The following is a 7,369-nucleotide window of genomic DNA, read 5'->3' as shown; positions in this document are numbered from 1 at the left end:
AACAGGAGCAAAACACCAACTCTGTCTTCCCAATTATTCTTGGATAAAAGAAGGCAATTCTCTCCCAAAAACTGTGAAAAAAAATTGTTGTTCAAAATATATATTAAAAAGTAGGTATAACTAGGATAAAAGGTGAACACGTAGTGATGATGCTTTGACCTACTAAAGCTGTCAGTTGTTTGTGTTTCCTAGGTTAATATGGGACAGTCAGAAAACAAGTTTTTAAAAGAAGGCGTAGAGAAGAGACAATAAGGGAAAATATAACCAACTAGCTAAAAGATTTGTCAGCAGGATGAAGTAACTCACTGGTACAAAATGTCCCAGAAAATGTACTGTTTATTTTTTGCTATTTTCTTGGAAACATTTTGTAGAGCTAGACACAAAGAAGTGTACGAGTTCCTTACTTTTATAGGTTCTAACATTTTTCTATGGCTTTCTTTCGAAGCAAAATGCAAAGTAGTTTTTCAAAATATTTCAGTACTGAATTTCATCTCACTGCAGAACAGAGGCCATCAGAATGGGACAGTAAAGGGTGGGGACTAAGGGGGAAGGGGACCCACTGGTCTATGGTGAGGATTACTGGGGCTTTGCTGGTGGTCGTGGTGTGATAATTTACATGTGCAGCGATATGAACCTATATCCCTAAAACATATATGGTATCATTAACCAACCTTACCTCAATCAACATATATTTAGAAAATACATATAGACATATATATTGAATTTCAAAAAATAGCAAATCCCAATTTCCAAAAGAAGTTACCTAAGCTGCAGTAGAAATGCTGAAAGTAAAATTGGCCCAAGGTATCCTTTAAAAAGCATCCTTTCTAGTCATTATATTGAATATGAAAATCAAATAATAATGTAAATTATGAAGTTACTTTGTGTATTTTGTAGGATCTATGATCTCCCTTCATTCCTATGCTTCTTGGCTCATCTAAGCTACTTGCTTCTTCGCACCTGAGCCCAGTCCTCCCATGCCCACTGTGGTTTCCTGTCAGGAAGGAAAAATACTGTATGTCCTATGTGTGACTCCACCACCTTCCCATTTCCTCAGATGCCCCTTCTGTGTTTCTTTCTGTCCTTCCCTCTACCTTTTGTTCTCAGTCTTCTCAGCATCTGTCTAGCTTGTTCATCTCTGGACCTACTATAATGACAGACATTGTTATAATGTTCTCACAAGTATTCTAGAATTCCCCTTCTGCTATACCTGCCTTTTCAGACTCCAACTTCATTTTTAATTTTACATGTTATTCTGTCTTAGAGAATTTTATAGGAAGATAGATACAGGAGTATCTAATAATTTGTAGATTTTCAAGTCTCAAGACCTCTCAAAATATCAGAGTCCACTTGACTTCATATGACTGGTGTGTCATGTCCCACTGAGGGAAGATGAGCCTAGGGATGTCAGGAAGGCTTATGCCCAAAGAGTGTGTGCTTCATTCTAAGGCAGTAGAAAACCATTTGAACATTTACAACAGAAAAGTAGTATGGACAGATTTATTCTCTGGGAAGGTCACTCTGGTTGCCATGGCGAATGAAGTGGGGGCATGAAGGAAGGAGGTAGACAGGAAAGCTATAAAAAGGCAAACGATGGCCTCACCTGAAGACTGGGAAATGGAACCAACAGGCAGTTCTCATTGCTATAAACAGGTTATCTTAGAACCAGCTTTAGCTTTGTGGCTATTTTAATTCTACTTTAAAGATTCTCACTTGGTTGTACTTGTGAGACATCTCTGAAAAGTCTACTATCAACGGAGAAGTAGTGAGTACAAGTTATCTCATGTTTAAGCTATGGAGTTAGACTGACACTTTCTACCTGTATGCCCTTGTGTGAAATAATTACCCTCTGCCTCAGTCTCTTCACTTGTAAAACTGGAGCTAGCCATAGTATGTACCTCCTAAAGCAAAAAAGGAGCATCAGTTTAGTCCATACAAGAAACTTAGAAATTTTCTGCCTTCTTGGTAAGCATTAGCTCTATTTATCATCCTCTCTTCCTCCTCCTCCTCACCACCACCATCAGTAACAAGAAAACATGTAGCTTCTTATTCTCTCCTCCACTAAAAGGAAGTAAGGGAAGGACCTCAAAATGGTGATGAGTTTTCTAAACTGCTTCTCCTGGATTCCCTAAGAAGGCACCAGGAGGCCTATGGAGGCAGGAGAGTCTAGGCTGAGGCTATTTTTGCTCCAAAAGAGAATGTTCTCCACACTCAGCAATGCTGAGAGGAATGTGTACATTCCAGAACACAAATAGACAGCCCTCCCTGTTATTGTCACCAAATGAACTGAAAATCCCTAACAGTATCTTTATATTTATAAAGGAAAAAAATAAATCAAATGACTGCACAGGTGAATATTTTTCTTTCATAAAACATTTTAGATCCTAATGAAAATCTTTGTTAAAATATTCTAAAATGTGGGCCTCCCTGGTGGTGCAAGGGGTTAAGATGTAACCTGTGAAGCTATCTGCAGCCACTGCAGCACGAGTTCGATCCCCAGCAAGGGAGCTACCCACATGGCACAAAAGACCTCTCTTGATTCATCCGCTGCTCCCCTCAGCAGTGTATTTCAGTCATTCTGCCTGTTCTGTTCCCTACTCTGTCTCTGGTGAATCCTCTCACCACCCCCAACACCTCTGGCCGTACCCCAGTTCTTGTATGCATAAATAAATAAATCTTTACAAAAAATATTCTAAAATGTTCATCTCAATGAAACTTAGAAGTGTGAAGTGTGCTATCCCCATATCAGGATGTATTTATTGTAAAGGTGTAATTTTCACATTTGAAAATCATATTAAATCTTTCCAGTCCCAAAGAAATGGTGACTATAAGGACTGAAGTTAATCACAGCCCAAAAAATCCTATGAAACTTTTCAAAGAATTGTCAAAGCAGTCACAAGTTTCATATACACCACATTTGATAACTAAGAAACTTAATTATGTTTACCTCGAGAATTTCTTTTTTGTTTACATATTTAAAGATTTGCAATTAAAAAGAAACTCAGATTGGTTGACAAGTTTAAATAACTTTTTTAAAAAGTTGTTCTTAATTTTCTGGGCCTCCTGGTGATGCAGGGGTTAAAGTTTCAGCACTATCCAGCTATCCCCAGCCACTGCAGCATGAGTTCTATCCCTGGCCAGGGAGCTAACCCAAATGGCACAGCAGACCTCCCCTGTCTCGCCCACTGCTCCCCTCAGCAGTGTATTTCAGTAGATCTGCCTGTTCTGCTCCTCATTCTGTCTCTGGTGAATCCTCTAACCCCCTGCACCTCTGGCCTATGCCCCAGTTCTAATATGCATAAATAAATCAATCTTATTTTTAAAAAGTTGTTCTTAATTATTTGTAGATATCTTTTAGAATTAGACTTTAGTGAAGTGCTATTTTTAAAGACAAGGAAAATTGAGGTTTTTGAAGGAGGATTTAATAGTTGGTTTGCCTGGAAATTTCAGCATCAGTTATAAAATCAAACGTCTTAATGAAGTAGATGACAGGCTACCTAAATCTCTGGTTAAATGCAGCTTTCAAGTATAATTTAATTCAACACTTTGTTACACTCTGTCTTCCTTTGTAAACAATGTCAAACTTGAGGGTTCTAGCTACACAGGATAAATGGTTCTGTAATATAAGATGTTCCCCTTCCCTCAGCAGGACTGATACTTAACTGGCTCTTAAGTCACCAAAAAAGGTTTGCACACTTCTCCAGAGAATTGCCCTCATCTCAACCCACATCATTGCCCAACTCCTTCTCCTGCCCTAAGCTGCTGGTCTCATTGCCTGACATGGGCCACCAGAGAGCATTCCTTTAATATATCACTTGCATAGGAATCCTTATCTCAAACTATGCTTCTAGGAACTTCACATAAGTCTTCCACTGCTGAAATGCTTCCTTCTGTCTTTTTGATTCTGTGTGAAGCACTATCTACATTTGTCTGCATTTCATTTGTAATCTCTTTTTGTAATCTATATATTCAGTCTCTTCAGTGAAGGACTCTCTTTGTTCCTGGATCTCCTTTCTGAGAGACTTTGAGCCTGTCTGTCAGCCTTTGACTGATCTCCCAGTGTCTCATTTAACGTTTTCAATATTGTTGTTTTGAATTTGTTGTCAGATAGTTTCTCTATTGCTGTCTCCTTTACCTGTGTCCGGGACTTCTGTCCTTATCACTTCGCTTTTACATCTTGTGTTGAGATGTTCCTTGCTTCCTGGGCATATATATTGCCTTATTTATTGCTATTTATGTCTGTGTGGTTGGGGTGCTGGGGATTTATCTTTGTCTTCTTCTTAATTTACCTTACCATGTGGTGGAGGTAGACAGGGGGTCTAGGGCCTACCTCCTTCATCTTGGTTTGAGGAGTGATTTTAGTCACGCTACCTCTTGTTCCACAGCAAGCTGTATTCTGTGCGGAGATTGGCTCCACCTCCCCATTGTTCCTTTCTTCTGAGGGTCGTGATCTATGAAACTTGAGCCTCCCACAAGACTCACCTTCCAGAAAGTTTGCAACTATTAAGCAAACTTAAACAAGAGAAGAAAGCTGAAATTTATGTCCCCAAATTCCAGGATTTTCTATAAAGCTACAGTAATTAAGACACTGGGATGGACAGAGAGAGCTCAGCAGGTGATGTGTGCCCATGGTCACCTGAGGGCAGGGCAGGGGAGGTCAGTGGCAGGCAGTGCCATGGCAGGAGGAGGCAAAAAAAAAACCAAAAGGACATGTCACCTCTTCAGCCACAGAGCCTTCCCAGACTGAGCTTTGTCCAGTGCCCTCAATGTAAAGAGCAAGAAACCATTGAGTTATCATCATATTTAACTTGTAACAATGGGATTTTGACCCCTCTGCTTGGCATTCTCAGTGGGGCTGTGATGTAACAAAGCTGTCCTTTCCTGGAGCATCTTCCTGCCTCTGTGTTCCAAGCCAGAGATGAGGCTGGAAGCATGTGGGGGCCTATGGGAGCAGTTGCTGCCAAGACCAAGGAGGACCCTCCTTGGCCAGAGAGTGGAGGACTGGGTGGTGGTGGGTAGCTGAGATTCCCTGCCTGGTGGCAGGGCGCCCTGGGCAACATGCCTGGCGCTGTCTAGAACCCCAGAATGGATGGGGATTCACACTGTACATGCTGAAGAGTACTGGGCTTATACCACAAATACTTAATCTTAATGGATTAAGTTACAGCCCAAGTCACAGCTCTAGTTTCTAGCATCATCCTTAGAAGTTTGCTCAATTAATATTTTTATCAAATTCAACAGGCCTCTCATTCTTTCACTCAAGATTTTATTGTATGACTATTATGTATTAGCTGTAGTATTTTAAGGCCACAACAATGAACAAGAGCCACATGGATTTTTTATTCTAAAGGGCAGTCAATAAACAAGTAAACAACCAAATAAACAAAATGGGTGTGTCCAGGACTGAAATAGGGATGTTTAAGAGGTACCTCTATAGCAGAATTGCTGTTAACTTTCCTGTAAATCATTACAAAATTGTCTAAAATGGATATTAAAGTTTTCTCAATTTTATTATGTGTGAACAAAAGATTTCTATGGTAGGCAGAATAATGATTCCCCAAAATGCCCATGTCCTAATCTCTCGGACTTTACATGGTAAAAAGGAGTTTGCAGGTGTGATTACATTAAGACAGTAAGTGCGAGGATTAGTCCAGAGAATCCAGGTGAGCCCAATCTAATCTCAAGAATTCTTATTATGGGAAGGCAGAGGGGTCAGATTCAGAGAAGGAGATGTGAGGATGGAAACTAGAGGCTGCAGACAAGGAATTCAGTGAGCCTACTGCAGACAGAACAGGGAAGGACAGATTCTTCCCTGACCCTCCTGCCAACATTTTGCTTTTTAACCTTAGAAGAAGAACCATTTTCAGACTTGAACCCTAAAACTATAAAATAATAAAATTTTATTGGGTTTGTGACAATTTGTTATACCACCAATAAGAAATTATATATAGGAATATATAATTAGGAACAGATATATATAGCAGATGGAATATATATATAGGAATAGATATATATAGCCGATGGAAACTTTTGTGTGTGTGTGTGTGTGTGTGTTACACACATACATTCTTAGGAAACTGTTATCTTTATTGATTAGTAATAGTACTGTAAAATTATGCACTAGCTTTCAGTTTCAGTCACTCTGGTCACCTTTCCCAATCCAGCTGCAGTCTCTTGGTATATTATTTACAAATATTCTGAGGTAACCACCTTACTTCACAAAGTGACCAAACTTCGAAATAAAAATAATAGTATGACATGATGGAGAGTGACTATGTCTGGAGAAGGCTTTTTTGAGGAGATTACATGTAGCTGCTCCTGGAAACTAAGAAGGAGCCAGCAGAGTGTTTCAGGTGGAGAGTGCCCAGGACAAATCCTGCGTGAGAATTAACTTGGTCTGTTTAAAGCACAGATGGAACATAGTGATCAAAACCAAAATGGTAGTGAAACCAGAGATAAGCAAAGGTTAGGACATGCATGGCTTGATAGACGATAGAGGAATTTGGATGTTCTAAGTGTGGAGAAAAGTGTGGAATGTTGGCATTGTACACATTTGGCTACTGAGCACAGAATGGCTTCCAGAGGGGAAGAAGGAAAGTTGTTTTTCCTGTTGTGTAGATGAAAGTTCACGGTGGCTTGAATGAGTGGGATGGCAATGGGCATGAAAAGAAGTACAGATTTGGGGTTCCTGTGACAGTGAGGTTGATGAGACTTGTTGATGTGGGCCTGGAAATAAAAAAAAAGAAGAATGACTTCTGAGACTTTGACTGGAGCAACTGGGTGGGTGGTGGAGGACTCTAATATAAGGAAAACTGAGGAGTTCAAAGAAATTAATAAATAATGCCATTATGAAATCATTAAACATTTAAGTCTTGACTAATGTAGGTTATTATTAGTCTTACTGAGTATTTGAGATTATCATGATGAATAGCACAATTTTATATAAGCAAAACATGAGAAATTACCTATTGTTAAATTGGAGAGAGATTTCAATAACTATTTCAGCCTATGATTTACTTTAAGTAAGGACAATACCTCCAAGCCATTCCTAAAATAAATGCACGACCTTTGCATTTAAAAAAATCCCAGAGGAGAATATCTTTTATTCTGATTCATCATTTCACTACATTTGTAGTCAAAAAAGTTTTCTTGATCTCGTATCTTCACGTTATAAGTTAAAACCATTTTTCCTTTACATAAAGGGAAAATGAATAATTTTGTAAAATCCCTTGATAGAAATGAAATTGTTACTAAAAACTATTACCCTAATTTACATAAAGCAATAATAAATATTTATATATATCTTTACTCAAACACATTTTCTGATATTCCTGGAAGTAGTTTACTATTTAGGAACTTTATTATAGGC

This window comes from Talpa europaea, assembly GCF_964194135.1.
Source record: "Talpa europaea genome assembly, chromosome: 6".
NCBI lineage: Eukaryota > Metazoa > Chordata > Mammalia > Eulipotyphla > Talpidae > Talpa > Talpa europaea.
Note: the sequence above shows the minus strand (reverse complement) of the source record.